Here is a 17,520-nt window from a genome sequence, read left to right as displayed (position 1 = left end):
GTATTAAGTAATTAAGCTCTGTTTTCATTACATTTTAATTAAAATCTAAGAAAAACATCGTTCAAGTCAAATTTGTTAGTTATGTTACTGTTGTCTGATATCTTTTTCATTATTTCAATTTTAATATTTAATCACTTCAACATTTTTTTTTGAAATTTAAGTATATTAAGTTTTCTGGCTGTGAATAATTCTGTTACAAAGTTTACTTACAAATTTCGAAATTGAAGTTCTATCAGGTCAATTGATAAATATATGTATGTGTGTTTCTATTTTTACAGCCTCTGAAGAAATTTCCATTCTGGTTTCTGATTGAGGCTAACTCCCAAGGAAGCAATGAAGCAAGGAAACAGGTTATTGGTAATTGACACTCCATATAGTTATTTAATGCTTCATTTCAAATGTTGTACTTGATAATGATTAATGTTACAGGGGTGGGGAAGATTCACTTCATATGGTTACAATGTAACCTGTTTGATCTCTGCTTTGATATCCCATGTAAGCTCTCCCTTTAATTATACATATGTATTTTTTAGATATCTTTTGAAAATTTAATTGTCATCCCAAACTAGCACCCTTAATTTTGAATTAGGTGGAGAAAGGAAGTTTAATGCTTTGTGGCTTTCTAATTTACTTTGTTCTTCTGGGATGAGGTCTCTGGGAAGATTTGCAGTTTCTATGGTGATCAGTTACTCTTTCTCCCCAACAATGATGGGACATGAAAAAATAGAATTGGATACTGCTACCTGCTACTTTCCCGATCAATGACAGGTATGACTTATAGAAAGATCATTCAAAAATCAAACTTTTAAAAACCACAAATGTTATTTTTATATATATACATACATATATATATGTATGTATGTATACTGATAGTTGTTGTCTCTTACTGTTTATAGATTATGCAGCTTTTTGTGTGGAGTAAATTCTCCAATGAGATCCTATGGAGGCTTGTTTTTCATCTTCTGGTTAGCTTTTTCGTCTGTTAAGGTTTCGGAAAGCCCTTTGCTAATGCCAATTATGTAATTATCCTGTTGTTTATCCCAGCTAACTATGATTTTGAACACTTATATATAGTGACCGATTATGGACTTGTCTGTCACAATGCAGAGTTTAATAGATAAGTGACTGGTCAATTGGGGAATTCTCAATATGGACTACCGCCACAAGTTTCTTCGACCAGAACATTCCAAGGCTTAAATGTTGAAAGGTGTTTTGATGGCTGAGAGAAATGAAATATGTCCATGCTTCATAGGCCAAAACTTGCCTCATTACTCAAGCCGTGCTTCTCTCTTTTACATTCAAATTTCAATTGATTGGTTGATTTTGACAGACTTAATAATTCATGTAATTTGTTCAAAATTTCTTTTTACCAATACTAAAGAAGACGAGTACTTGAAGGTAAAAATACGTGGTTTTGTTTTCATCTTTTCATTTATATAGGATGAATACACCAAGATTTAAAGTTTCTAATACGCTGCAATCATATGACGTGTATCCAATAATTGAATGATGATATATTTTAGACGAAGTGTTGAGAATATATATATATAAATGATGAAATTGCATGGCTATGTTTGGAATAATTTTATGATCAAGCATGATTTGTGGATCTGTTAGATCAATGGGGTATGGAGTTGTGTTTTCAGGTGTTAATTTGGGGTCATTTGTTTCCAGCAAAAACAACTGAAATTCAATACTCCATATGCGAATGAACGATCATTTCTAGGATAAGAATGGTTGTTCATAGATTATAATAGTGTTTTCGATTTGCAACAGAAGATCATACAAGGGACATGTGCAGTCATTCATGCCACATAAGCTAGGATGTGTTGAATGTTTGTGTAGAAGACCGTATGGTCATTTATGTTGTTGAAATGATAATTTTGCTCCCTAGGGCGAACAATCATGACTGAGAGAGTTAGTATATGTTTAAAATAAGTTAACAAATGCCCGTTCCTAAAGTTAAACGGTTCTTCATAAGACTGAAAAATGATAGGTTGTTCCACAAAGAGAACACTTGTTTATAAAAGCTCCATGAAAATTTAAAGAAAGTTAAGGTTATGTTAAAGTGTCAAGATGCGCTTGAGATAGAGAATAAGATGGGGCATGAGAGTCACAGACATGTACATAATAGGTGAAAGTTAGATTAGGCCCGAGATGATTTTTACATCGATTCAAGATCATGATTTTAAAAGAAAACATATCATTGATTTTACTGATTTTACAATTTTAGAAACTGATTTTCATGTTTTTTTAAACATTAAGGTGATAAGTGGAATACAAAAATCTCGTAAAACATGTGAACCAATGAAATCTTTTGGAACATGTGTGGGATATAGATAGAGAGATTATGAGTGACCCATGAATGCAAATTTTTCTCACAATAATTTTTCATGAGAAATGTTTTCTAGAAAATTTTTAAAAAGAAGCACCTATGACATATGCTATATACTTTTAGAGAAGTGTTGTACTCAGAAAAAGGACACTCCGTTTACTGTATGCACCCACTTAGAGATATTATGAGTGTTTATAATTTTACACTCATGAGAGATGTTAAGACAAGTTCATATCTTATAGAGAGAATAATAATAAAAAATAAATTAAAGAGAGAATTTAGGAAGAAGAATCAAGAATTTTTGGATAACATGCAATATGAATTTTTCATTTCATCATCAAGGTTTTTACGACATAATCTCTCTCCTCGATGGTAAGGCAATCCAATGGCATCAGGACTTTTTTAAGTCAAAGGACGACACCCCAGTTCGCTGGGAAAAGTATGTTCAGTTTATAAGAGCTCAGTTTTGGAGTAATGTCTATGATGATCCCTTAACGAATCTGTGCAACTTGAAACAAGTAGGTAATCTCCAACAATATTTAAATGAGTTTGATGAATTATAACCTAGGGCAAGCATCTATGAGGATCATACACTTAGTTTTTTCCTATTTAGTAGTATGTGTTCCAGGTACTTATAAGAATGTTCAGACTAAAAATGCTAAACATGTCTCTATGGTTATTTGATTCAAAACTTTCTAAAAAGAAGGCATGATCCTACGCACAGAGATCACATTTTTAGGTTTTCCGGAAAACAATAAACATGTTTCTACATTGGTCATCAATTTTATACACCATAAAATATAAGAGGTGATCGACAAAGAGAACTTTGGCATCAATTTAATACAAAAAGAGGACTTTGGCATCAAACAGATGAGTGGGGCTACGGAAAAGAGACGATCAACTCGCATGGTTATGACATTTTTCTTTGGGAAAGTGTTATGTCATAGTTTCAATAATGATTGTAGAAGATGTATTGTGTGTCTAGAATATCTTGTGAGTTTGCAAAGTATGTCTAGGATGTTTTCCCTTTTTTACCTACCCTTACTTCTTGTTGGAGATTTATATTAATAGACAAATAGGAAGAGCTACAAATAGATACTATATCTAAGAATTCCTACTCCTAACGAATTTATTTATATTCTAATTATACAAAAACAAAATAATTACATTGATTGTATGATCACGATTTGATAGAAATTAATTGTTTATCCATATAAACAGAAGACAAAATAACAATATAATCTCATATATATTGAGGAATTCAACTGTTAAGTGAAAATCTTCTTATTGCCTCTGAGTGATGAATCTTCTATTCACATTCCAACTTAACTTATAGTTATAGGTAAATGATGTATCATGTCATTATCTTTGTAACTTGGTACTAGGTAGTCACTCCTTGAGTGTCGATTTACTTTAGGGTGGACATGGAGGAGTTTTACTATTAAATGGTTCACTAGTCCACCAATGACCAGCTAGCTCCTTGCCTCATATTATCTTGCTATTAAACAAACATCCAAACATGTACTTTGATGTGTTGAATATAAACATAATATATGAGTAATCAGCAAACAGAGTTCTCTGTATTTTTTTTATTTTTTAAGACAGAGTCCCATTTTATTATCAAAGACTTTGAATTTATGTTATATCACCATTAAAGTTGAGTTATTATCTTTCAGGCTTGAGCTTTTGTCAAAAGAATTCCATTGAGTGATTTCATTTCCTTTATCTTATCTATCAGTGAAACAGTGTTCTGTTTTTTGTTTGAGCAGCCAATATAATTATATTGAACTTCCTTCCACTTTCAATTTAGATACTTTTAAGGATGGTTTTTTGAGTATGAGTATTTTTCATTATATTTAATTATATTGAAAATTAAAAAACTTGATGAAATTCAATATTTCAAAATCAACAATATTACATGAAAATGGTATTAAACTTAATACTCGGTGTTTATTGGTTTTATTCAATATATATTTGTGGTTCTTTCTTGGAATCTTTCTTCTTCCTAAGTTAACAGTTGTAAAAATAAAAATTTAAATAAATTATTATTAAATGTCAACAAATTTTTGTTAAAAATTAAATTAAAAAAATTACAATATTTTTAATTATTACAATATAATTACACATTTAACATTATATCACATTTGTCAATAGAATTAACATTTCGACCCCTGAAATGATAATTTTAATATAAAAATGAAATTATTCCTAAAATAAAATACTACATGATCATTATGAGACAAAATTTATGTCGGATCAATATCCGACTTTGAATTTTCTTCATTCTTCTTTTAGAGTCTTCTTCTTTTAGAGGAGGTTGCATAGATGTATTGCAGGAAAAATTTTCTGGATACTTGTTAGCAAAGTCTAAAGAGGCGGCGCTTTATTTAATAGTGTTCGCATTTGCTTCCAGGAATATGCTTTTCTTAATTTTCTGCAATTGGTTGTTTTACACTCATTCCTAACAATCTTTCATTATTAAATGTAAAGTAAAGCAAGTCAAATTGTCAAAGAGGAAACTTCTGATAAACGAAAGGAAGGACAATTAGAGTATTCCTCATCTTCAGTTCATTATAACCATTTGAAACGAAGGACTGTAGTATTTTCACAAACACAAGCACATTTGATAACTTCACCTTTCATCATTCAATATACCATGGCTGAAGCAATTGTTTCTTTTGCCTTAAAGCAACTGGGTTCAATTCTTTCTGAGCAGGCGTCTGGCTACATCAGAAAACAAGTGAGCCTCGTTGGGGATGTTGACGAAGAAGTAGACAAGCTTACCAACAACCTTCGAGCCATTCAAGCTGTGCTATTTGATGCAGAGCAAAAACAAATGAAGGAAGAAGCTGTGAGAATATGGTTACATCGGCTGAAAGACGTATGCTATGAGGTGGAAGATGTGTTGGATGAGTGGAATACTGCAATCCTGAAATTGCAAATTGAGAGAGGTCAAGTTCATAATGCTCTTGGTCCGAAGAAGAAGGTGAGTTGCTTCTTTCCATCTCCTTGTTTTGGTTTCAAAGAAGTTGTTTTACGTCGCGACATTGCAGTTAAGATAACTGATATAAATAAAAAGCTAGATGTTATAGCCAAAGAGAAAAGTGATTATAATCTTAATGTGATTATGGTTATTGAGAGACCAGATAATCAACAAATGCAAACAACTTCTTTTATTGATGTGCCTGATATAATTGGTAGAGATAATTTGAAGAAGGATTTAGTAAGCAAGTTATTGTGTGAGGGTAGTGAACAAAACCTCCATATCATCTCACTTGTAGGGATGGGAGGAATTGGAAAAACAACTCTTGCCCAATTTGCCTACCATAACAATGAGGTGGAGAACAATTTTGATAAAAGAATATGGGTGTGTGTATCAAAACCTTTTGATGAGATTAGGATTGCCAAAGCGATCTATCAGTCTCTCAAAAATCAGACACCTAATGCAACAGAATTAGAATATCTTCTTCAATGTATTCATGACTCTGTTAAGAGTAAAAAAATTTTGCTTATTTTAGATGATGTATGGACTTATATTGACAAGAAATGGGAACCGTTCTATAATTGTTTAAAGAATGGTCATTGTGGAAGTAAAATTTTAATTACCACACGTAATAAATTGGTTGCACGTATAATAAATTCAATTGATATTGTGAATGTTGGTGAATTACCTTACGAGGAGAATTGGTCATTGTTTGAAAAGCTAGCATTTTTTCAAAGACCTCCTAATGATTATGAAAATTTAGAAGAAATTGGTAGGGAAATAGGTAGGAAGTGCAAGGGGTTACCTCTTGCCACAATAACTATTGGGAGTCTCCTGCGGTTTAAAGAATCTAAAGAGCAATGGCAACATGTTTTAGATAGTGAACTCTGGAAGTTGGAGAATGTTGAAAAAGATCTTTTAACCCCTTTGATGTTGAGTTATAATGATTTACCTCCGATGGTAAAACAATGTTTTATATATTGCTCCATATTTCCAAAAGATTATGAGTATATGTATAAAGATTGGTTGATTGATTTTTGGATGGCTCAAGGTTATCTTGGGTTAGAGAAAAATGGTGAGAATGAGGAGATAATTGGTAAAGAGTATTGTGACTATTTACTGACAAGATCTCTCTTACAAGAGAATGAATCTTGGTCTTATAAGATGCATGATATAGTGCACGATTTTGCACAATTTTTGGGTAACAATGACTGCTTATCTGTAGAAGTCCATGGTGTTGAAGATCTAATTACAAACTCTTCTCATGACAAAGTTCGTCATCTAAAGTTAACTCTTGATGGAGTCGGGGCTTCATTTCTTGAATCTACTTGTAGATTAAAATGGCTGCGTAGTCTATTATTTACATGTCATACTTTTCACACCGAAAGCTTGACAAGTGATGTTTTGGCAAGGTTGTTTACTGAATTGACATGTTTACGGTTATTAAAGTTGGAAGCTGAATTTAATTTTGAAGAGATTCCAAAAGAGATAGGAAAATTGATACATTTAAGATATCTTAAATTGCGTGACCTACGTTGGAAACTTAAAATAAAATTACCTGAAAGTTTGTGTGAATTATATAATTTACACACTTTCGGATTAGGGAATTGTTTGGTCGAAACATTGCCTCAAGGGATTGAAATATTGGTAAATTTGAGGCGTCTGCAATTTGAAACTTTTGATCATGCACTACTTTACATGCCAAAAGGGGTTGAGAAATTAACAGGTCTTCGAAGATTAAGTGAATTCGTCATACCAGGTGGTGGTGATCATGATAACAAAGCTTGTAGTTTTGAAGGACTGAAAAATTTGAATCGTCTCGAAGGGAGCCTTACAGTAAGAGGGTTGGGAAATTTAACAGATGTGAGCGATGGTAAACTGACAAACGTATTTAAGAGCAAGGAAAAACTCCACCAGTTGAAATTAGAATTTTGCAAGAGGGAGGAACAGGCGAGATTAGGTGAGGATGATGAACTAATACTCAAAACCTTACAACTGCCGCCAAATTTAGAGAATTTATCAATATACCGCTACAGAGGCAACACAGTAACCTCCACTAATTGGATGACATTAACCAAACTGAAGGAGTTAACACTTGAGCGTTGCTCCAACTGTAAGCATTTGCATCATTTGGGAAATTTGCCATTCCTTAAAATGCTATGGTTAATAGAGATGTCCAACGTGAAAAAAGTGGACAATGATTTTTGGGGAATCGAAAGTGAGACCTCATCATCATCTTCATTGTGCGTTCACTTTCCTAAGTTGACAGAATTCAGCTTTTGGGACACGAGAGAATGGGAAGAATGGGATTGCAAGGTAGAGGAATTCATGCCATGTCTTGCTAGCTTGACTATTGTACGCTGCCCCAAGTTAAAGGCACTGCCAGACCGCCTTCTGCAGAGGACAACACTCAAGCAATTGCATTTTAGTGAAAGTCCTATTCTAACTGAACGATACAACAAGGAAACAGGAGAGGACTGGCCCAAGATCTCTCACATCCCTTATATCGAGATCGATTGTAAGCCTGTGCAACATGAGTAATAACCATCACTTGAGGAGCCACAGATAATAAGTAATTAGGCTCTGTTTTCATTACATTTTAATTAAAATCTAAGAAAAACATTGTTTAAGTCAAATTATCAGTTATGTTACTGTTGTCTCGTATCCTTTTCATTATTTCAATTTTAATAGTTAATCACTATAACATTGTTTTTTTTTTAAATTGACGTATATTGAGTTTTCTGGCTGTGAATAATTCTGCTACAAAGTTTACTTGCAAATTTCGAAATTGAAGTTCTATCTAGTCAATTGATGAATATATGTATGTGTGTATCTATTTTTACAGCCTCTGAAGAAATTTCCATTCTGGTTTCTGATTGAGGCTAATCTTGTATTCCCAAGGAAGCAATGAAACAAGGAAACAGCTTATTGGTAATTGATACTCTATATAGTTATTTAATGCTTCATTTCAAATGTTGTATTTGATAATGATTAATGTTACAGGGGAGGGGAAGGTTCACTTTATATGGTTACAATGTAACCTGTTTGATTTCTGCTTTGATATCCCGTGTAAGCTGTCCCATTTATTATATATATGTATTCTGAATTAGGTGAGGAAAGCATGTTTAATGCTTTGTGGCTTTCTAATTTACTTTATTCTTCTGGGATGAGGTCTTTGGGAAGATTTGCAGTTTCCATGTTCATCAGTTATTCTTTCCCCCAAACAATGATGGGAGGTGAGAAAATAGAACTGGATACTGCTACCTGCTACCTTTCCCGATCAATGGCAGGTATGGCTTCTAAAATCATCATTCAAAAATCAAACTTTTAAAATCCACACGTTACATTTATTTGTATACTGATAGTTGTTGTCTCTTACAGTTTATAAATTATGCAGCTTTTGTGTGATGTATATTCTCCAACGAGATTCTACTGAGGCTTGCTTTCCATCTTCTGGTTAGTTTTTTTGCCTATTAAGATTTCGGAAAGCCTTTTGTTAATGCCATTATGTAATTATCCTTTTTTTTTTTTTTTAATTTTTCTAATTATGAATTTGAACATTTATATATAGTAACTGATTATGCACCTGTCTGTCACAATGCAGAGTTCGATTTTCATTGGAGTTTGTTGAACTTTGGTTGGCCTAAATAGATGCATGTCTAATCAACTGAGGAATACTCGATTAGGACTACTGCCCCAGGTTTCTTCAACCAGAACACTCCAAGGCTTACAATGTTGAAAGATGTTTTGAATGGCTGAGAGAAATGAGATATGCCCATGCTTCATAAGCCAAAACTTCCCTAATTAGACAAACTGTGCTTCTCTCTTTATTCTGGTGAGTTATTATTTAAGTACAAATCTAAATTAATAAGATACATACAAATCAACACTAATGTCTCAATTGGTTGCAATTTTTGTAGGATGGAGCTGGGAAACTTCTGCAACAGGGTCCCTGACTCAGATCCTGCTGCTGGCCTTCTGATTCTGCCTTATTTTTTCTTGCATGCTTGTCCAGCGAATTTCTTCTGGGAACCATATTTCTGCAACTGGACAGTGTTGGGAAACTAATTACAAAAGTTTATCACTGCAGGCCCAAGGGAGACAAGACAGAAAGCAGCCCGGGGGGTATGGATAATAGCCCAGCTGAGAGCAAAAGTGAAGACCAAATGGTGGAGGGCAGTTTGGACAGTGCACCCAGGCAGCTGAAATTAATTGAAGCCTCTTTTCCAGAATTCAGAGAGGAGCCTTCAGTGGTGGGGTCCATTGACGGTTAGGAGGCGGCACATATAATGGGAAAAGCATGGATGAGGAGCAGATTATGTTGGATGTTGATTTTTAGTAGCAGAACAGATTTGGAGGGGGCTGGCTCTCGGAACCCAGAATTCCTTTAGTTTATTTTCATTGTCTGTCATTGTTTTTGTTGTTGCTTTGTGGAGATACTTGTTGGTTTTGCTGTTGAATTTATTGTTGAAGATTGGCAAGTTACTGAAATTGTTATTCAACATGGACATCGAATGAATTAGTAAACACTGCTTGATTTTTATTCAATAGAAATCTTTCAGTTACATTTATATGTTACATGCAAATGAGAATGAAGAAATAGTTCTGACAGTTCCTTTCTTGCTTGGCTGTGAATGAATGATTGGGAGACTATTGAGTTGAGTTGTGTTGGAGAGACCCTAGAACACTGAACTGCAGGAGGGCTGTATCTGGAGGAGCTGTTGTGAATTGCTGGAACCTTCAGTCAGCTGGATAATTGGCCATTCTTGCAGGTCTGTAACAGACGGTCTCTAATCTACCTTTCCCCTTTGGAACTGGTTGCAATTTTTGTAGGATGGAGCAGACCTGGTTGGGCGGGAAGGACTGCAGGATTTCTCCTAGCACTGGAGACTAGCACAACTTCAGTTTCTGCACTCCCTTACACTTTGCAGGTTCTGTCATCCCCAGCTGCCGCCAAATTTAAAGGATTTATCGATATCCCACTACAGAGGCAACACAGTACCCTCCACTAATTGGATGACTTTAACCAAACTGGAGGTGTTAAGACTTGAGGGTTGCTCCAACTGTAAGCATTTGCATCATTTGGGAAATTTGCCATTCCTTGAATTACTAGATCTGGCAGGAATGTCCAGTGTGAAAAAAGTGGACGATGATTTTTGGGGAATCGAAAGTGAGACCTCATCATCATCTTCATTGTGCGTTCACTTTCCCAAGTTGACAGGATTGAGATTTAGCGGCATGAGAGAATGGGAACAATGGGATTGCAAAGCAGAGGAATTCATGCCATGTCTTGCTGTATTGTTTCTTGCAAGCTGCCCCAAGTTAAAGGCACTGCCAGACCGCCTTCTGCAGATGACAACACTCAAGCGATTGGATTTTAGTGGAAGTCCTATTCTAACTGAACAATGCAACAAGGAAACAGGAAAGGACTGGCCCAAGATCTCTCACATCCGTTATATCGAGATCTATTGTAGGCATGTGCAACGTGAGCAATAACCATCACCTTGCAAGCCACAGGTAATAAGTAATTAGACTCTGTTTTCATTGCATTTTTGAATGATTTACTCTAGTTTTTTGTACCAGAATCAAGAATAAATGATGATGACCAGGAGATGAGACATTTTGTACCAGAATCTGAGCCAAGCTGTTGCGGTCAATGTCTCCCCTAACCTCAGAATTCTTGGTTTGATAGTATTTTTACAGTAGGCCATGTCTCTAGAACTCTTAATCCATGTGGAATTAGTCTTCGAATACAGAGTTAAGTATTTTTAACAGACGGTGAAGGGTTTTTAATTAATTTGATTTTTCAGTTTGAGAAATAACAAGAGAAGGCATAAATTTATTATGAGAGTATTTTGTTATTATTCTTATAAAGGGTAAATCAGTAATTAACAGTTGACCTAATAAAATTGTATAATAAGTGGGTGTTTGAATACTTAAAAGTTAGCAGGTGACCTTACAGAATGAATGACTAAACGTTTGGTGGGAATAAGCTTTTTGGCCTAAGATTGCACCAAACAAATGTCTTTCAGCCACTGTATTTCTTCCAACAACACAAATTCAATCCACCGTAATGGAATACAACAAATCTAACACTAACAAATTGAGAAAAACAAACAAATTAACACGATTTTATTATTGCAATCTAGCATTCTAGTAAACCACTTCCACTTCACCCCGTAACATAGCTTGCCGACCACACCTCCTCTAGTTTTGTTCTTCCCGTCGCAACTAACAACACACCACACCACAAAGGGGTAAATAGACATTTGATGTCATATCAAAGACACTATTCCCAACTAAGATTAAAGATATTAATGTGCAGGCCTGCAAAGGTAAGAGGGGAGAATGAGCTAAAGAGTGGTTGGTAGCTAACAGTGGGACTAGAATGTTGGGGATTGAGAGGAGAAGGGAGGTGTTTGTTTAAGCGAAGTCTCTTATTATTGAAAGACAAGAGCCAGGAAGGTGAATTAAAGGGAAATATATAGCGGCTATAATGGAAGCAATACGGTTTGGTAGCCACATACAAAATTAGCACGAAATATATAGTTAAGAGAATTGCAGAAGTGGAGAAATGTTGCCTTTTTGTTTAAGTATAAGCAATATGATGTGGTTTATAAATGAAGTACTTAGTTTTAAAAGTTGTTACGACTATGCAGTTAGAACTAATTGAGGAATATTGCATGTTATCCAAAAATTCTTGATTCTTCTTCCTAAATTCTCTCTTTAATTTATATTTTATTATTATTCTCTTTATATTGTTATTTTTCCTTCCAAAAACCCTTCTTCTTTAACCAGTCCACATTGTTGGTATCAGTTTCTGAGATTCTCAGTTATAGTTGAGGAATTGTAGTGTAAGCTACCACAGATGGTCTTACATATGGTTTCAAAGTCTTAAAAGGCGGCAACAAAAGTTGATAAAGGAATGGGTGGATAAAATTAAGAAATTACTTGGTGAACTAAGCCTTTAGCACACAATTCATTTCCCAAGTGATATCAAGTAACATAGACTGAAATGGACCCAACGCATATATGGAGTTTGAGATTCATCGGGGCATGCCATTGGGTTGTAATTCCCTTATTTTAATAAGGAAGACTTCAATAACAAGATTCTAAGGGTCAAATACTTTTTCAAAGTTGATTGTATTCTGTTGGAGAATCGAGTTAACAGTGTTCTCCACACCTCGATGGTAAGGCAATCCAATGGCATCAGAACTTTTTTAAGTCAAAGGATGACACCCCAGTTCGCTGGGAAAAGTATGTTCAGTCCATAAGAGCTCAGTTTTGGAGTAATGCCTATGATGATCCCTTAACGAATCTGTGCAACTTGAAACAAGTAGGTAATCTCCAACAATATTTATATGAGTTTGATGAATTATACCCTAGGGCAGGCATCTATGAGGATCATACACTTAGTTTTTTCCTCTTTAGTAGTATGTGTTCCAGGTACTTATAAGAATGTTCAAACTAAAAATGCTAAACATGTCTCTATGGTTATTTGGTTCAAAACTTTCTAAAAAGGAGGCATGATCCTACGCACAGAGATCACATTTTTAGGATTTCCAGAAAACACTAAACACGTTTCTATATTGTTCATCAATTTTATACACCATAAAAAATAAGAGGTGATCGATAAAGAGAACTTTGGCATCAATTTAATACAAAAAGAGCACTTCGGCGTCAAACAGATGAGTGGGGCTACAGAAAAGAGACGATCAACTCGCATGGTTATGACATTTTTCTTTGGGAAAGTGTTATGTCATAGTTTCAATAATGATTGTAGAAGATGTATTGTGTGTCTAGAATAGGGATGGCAATGGGGAGGGGCGGGGAGGGGATATCAATCCCCGTCCCCGTCCCCGTCCCCGTAGGGGATATCAATCCCCGTCTCCACCCCGTCCCCGTTACGGGGATAACAAAGAATCTCTGTCCCCTCCCCGTGAAGGAAAATCCCCTCCCAGTCCCCGCGGGGAAAAATCCCCTTCCCATACTCGCAAATATAAATTTTAATTCATTTATGTATTTCAATAAATAAAATAAATCATATTCTCCCAAAATATCACTTGCTACAAGAGCTACAAAATATTCATTATTATTTTAATTCAAATACAAAGTTTTCATAAAATCTAACAATATGCAATAATCAATCTCTTCATTAGTAGCTCTTCATGTATGTGATTTAGGGTAATTTTATAATAACATTAAATTTAACACTTTTCATTCACTTCAATTGATTTTATCAAGTTTATAATTTGTTTTTTTGTGTAAAACCTGGTGGATTGATTGACTAAGTTTTGAAGTTGAAATAGAATTAATTTGGTGCATTTGCATTTTATGATAATGAGATTCTAGGGTTTTTTTAATATATTAGATTAATAGTTCAAAAATTAGTAAAAGCTGATAATTGATAATTCAAAAATTAGTAAAATTAAAGTTATAGTTTTAATAAATCATAATGTAAAAATTTCTAAAATTTAATAGTTTAGAAATTATTATATTAATATATTAGATTTAGGGGTGGGGTGGGGTGGGGTGGGGTGGGGTGGGGTGGGGAGGGGCGGGGCAGGGACATATGTATCCCCGTCCCCGACCCGTCCCCGATTACGGGGATTTTTTTCATCTCCATCCCCGCCTCTTTCCCCGTTTTTATCGGGGAATTCCTTACTCTTTAGGGTCGGGGAGGGTCGAGGCCCCTAAAGTCGGGTCCAAATTGCCATCCCTAGTCTAGAATATCTTGTGAGTTTGCAAAGTATGTCTAGGATGTTTTCTTTTTTTTTCCTACCCTTACTTCTTGTTGGAGATTTATATTAATAGACAAATAGGAAGAGCTACATATAGATACTATATCTAAGAATTTCTACTCCTAGTGAATTTATTCATATTCTAATTATACAAAAATAAGATAATTACATTGATTGTATGATCACGATTTGATAGAAATTAATTGTTTATCCCTATAAACACAAGATAGAATAAAAATATAATCTCATATATATTGAGGAGTTCAACTGTTAAGTGGAAATCTTCTTGTTAGCTCTGAGTGATGAATCTTCTATTTGCATTATAACTTAACTTGTAGTTGTAGGTAAATGATGTATCATGTCATTGTCTTTGTAATTTTATACTAGGTAGTCACTCCTTGAGTGCCGATTTACTTTAGGTGGGACATGTAGGAGTTTTACTATTAAATGGTTCACTAGTCCACCAATGACCAGCTAGCTCCTTGCCTCATATTATCTTGCAATTAAACAAACATCAAAACAACATAATATATGAGTGATCAGCAAACAAAGTTCTCTATATTTTTATTAATTTTTAAGACAGAGTCCCATTTTATTATCAAAGACTTTGAATTTATGTTATATCACCATTCAAGTTGAGTTATTATCTTTCAGGCTTGAGCTTTTGTCAAAAGAATTCCATTGAGTGATTTCATTTCATTTATCTTATCTGTTAATGAAGCAGAGTATTCTGTTTTTTGTTTGAGCAGCCAATATAATTATATTGAACTTCCATTTTCAATTTCGATACTTTTAAGGATGGTTTTTTGAGTTTGAGTATTTGTCATTATATTTAATTATATTGAAAATTAAAAAACTTGATGAAATTCAATATTTCAAAATCAACAATATTACATGAAAATTGTATTAAACTTAATACTTGGTGTTTATTGGTTTTATTCAATATATATATATTTTTGGTTCTTTCTTGGAATCTTTCTTCTTCCTAAGTTAACAGTAGTAAAAATAAAAATTTAAATAAATTATTATTAATTGTCAACAAATTTTTGTTAAAAATTTAATTAAAAAACTTACAATATATTTAATTATTACAATATAATTACACATTTAACATTATATCACATTTTGTACGCAATACATAAATGGCCAAATGTCTTATCCCACCCAAGTTTTGATGTGTGTTCAAAGTTACACTTACAAGATTTGAAAACCCAAAGTCTCACCCATGGATCAATTGCAGTTAGAATTTTCTATTAGAGATAATGATAAAATCGTTATTTTATTAATAATATTAAAAAATATAAAATTTATTTTTTTTTAAGTTTTTAAAACTAACAACTTTAACTTTGTTTAAAGTTTTTTAAATTTAAAAAATCATATTTTTTTTTCAAACCTAAAGTTTTTCTGATCCATTCGACTATCATCTCTAATGTCGATGACCCCTTTCTCCATCCTAAACTGTTGATCAACACATAGAAAGAGACGTGGAAACACTGGCAGCTGCTGGAGATCTCCTCTTTTAATTTTCGTCTTTCTTCTTTCAGAGGAAGTTGCAGGGCTGTATCATGGGAAAAATTTTCTGGATTCTTGTTAGAAGAGTCTAAAGAGGAGGCATTTTATTTAATGAGCAATGTTATGTGTACTTATTTTTGGTATATAATTCATATACACAGTGATGTGTCATCATATAATTAGGTAATTTTAAAATATGTGTCATTATATGATAAAGAAATATCTAATTACATGATAACATCTCATCTGTGTATATAAATTATATATCAAAAATAGGTGCACATAGTTTTATTGTTATTTAATAGTGTTCACATTTGCTTTCGGGAATCTGCTTTTCTTAATTTTCTGCAATTGGTTGCTTTACACTCGTTCTTCATTATCTTGCTTAATTTTCTTCAATCTTCTTGGAAAATTATTTTAGTAGTGTTCACATTTGCTTTCAGGAATCTGCTTCTCTTAATTTTTAATATTGAAAAAATTACAATATATTTAATTATTACAACATAATTAAACATTTGATATTATATCATATTTTGTGTGCAATACATAATAGGCCAAATGACTTATTCCCACCCAAGTTTTGATGTGTTCTCAAAGTTACACTTACGAGATTTGAAAACCCAAAATCCCACCTATGAATCAATTACAGTTAGGATTTTCTATTAGAGATAGAAGTAAAATCGTTATTTTATTAATAATATTAAAAAATATAAAATTTATTTTTCCTTAAATTTTTAAAACTATCAACTTTATCTTTATTTAAAATTTTTTAACTTTAAAAAATCGTATTTTTTCTTTAAATTTAGAGTTTTTTTTATCTATTTGACCATCATCTTTAACATCGATGATTCCTTCCCTCCATCCTAAACCATTGATCAACACATAGAAAAATATATGGAAACACTGGCAGCTGCTGGAGATCTCTTCTTTTAATTTTCTTCATTCTTCTTTCAGAGGAGGTTGCAAGGCTGTATCATAGGAAAAGTTTTCTGGATTCTTGTTAGAAGAGTCTAAAGAGGCGGCGCTTTATTTAATAGTGTTCACATTTGCTTTCGGGAATCTGCTTTTCTTAATTTTCTGCAATTGGTTGCTTTACACTCATTCTTAAGAATCTTTCATTATAAAATACAAAGTAAAGCAAGTCAAATTGTCAAAGGGACAACAATTATTTTGCTTCAAGGAAACTTATGGTAAACGAAAGGAAGGACAATTAGAATAGCTAGGAAAAAGCTTTGTAACCATTTGTCCAATGGCAAGGTTTCACTTTGCCCAATAGCTAAATAGCTAAAAGAATGGTATTATATGAATAAATAATAATTTATTATTATATAATTAAATAATTAAAAATTAAAAATTAAATAATATCTAATTATATTATAATATATAATTATTTGTACATGAAATTATATACATACTTTGATTTTAGCTAAAATATTCCTCTATCTTCAATTCATTATAACCATTTGAAACAAAGGACGGTAGCATTTTCACAAACACAAACACATTTGATAACCTCACCTTTCATCATTCAATTCGATGGCTGAAGCAATTGTTTCTTTTGCCTTAGAGCAACTGGGTTCAATTCTTCCTGAGCAGACGTCTGGCTTCATAGGAAAACAAGTGAGCCTTGTGGGGGATGTTGAAGAAGAAGTAGGAAAGCTTACCAACAACCTTCAAGCTTAAGCCTTCAAGATGCTATCTTCCAGACAAGCTGGTGCCTCAGATCATTTCCAGTGCCTATAGTCTTTTCTGCCTGGTTTATTCCCAAAAGCCCTGAGCAATGTCAATTGCCAGGATATCAGATTCATGCCTGTTTTGTTTGCTATTCACCAGGGTGTAGTTCAGAGTTTGTATAGCACTAGATTTGGACTAGCATATCATTTCCATGTTATGTTTTTGGTATTTGTGTCGCTGTTTGCTCTTGTTGGACTCCCTTTTTTATCTCTATC

The 17,520-nt window shown here is 33.5% G+C and overlaps 1 long non-coding RNA gene across 1 annotated transcript; it reads left to right on the top strand.

Annotated features, from left to right (window-relative positions):
- The first annotated feature begins 182 nt into the window (after positions 1-182).
- On the top strand, positions 183-1,166 carry LOC123219033. Its single transcript, XR_006502803.1, has 4 exons — positions 183-357; positions 430-768; positions 897-1,019; positions 1,108-1,166. It is a non-coding gene; the product is annotated as an uncharacterized LOC123219033 (long non-coding RNA).
- The last annotated feature ends 16,354 nt before the right edge of the window (positions 1,167-17,520 follow it).

Source organism: Mangifera indica, chromosome 6 (genome assembly GCF_011075055.1).
Source record: "Mangifera indica cultivar Alphonso chromosome 6, CATAS_Mindica_2.1, whole genome shotgun sequence".
Lineage (NCBI taxonomy): Eukaryota > Viridiplantae > Streptophyta > Magnoliopsida > Sapindales > Anacardiaceae > Mangifera > Mangifera indica.
Note: the sequence above shows the minus strand (reverse complement) of the source record. Positions and strands in the feature narration are given on the sequence as shown.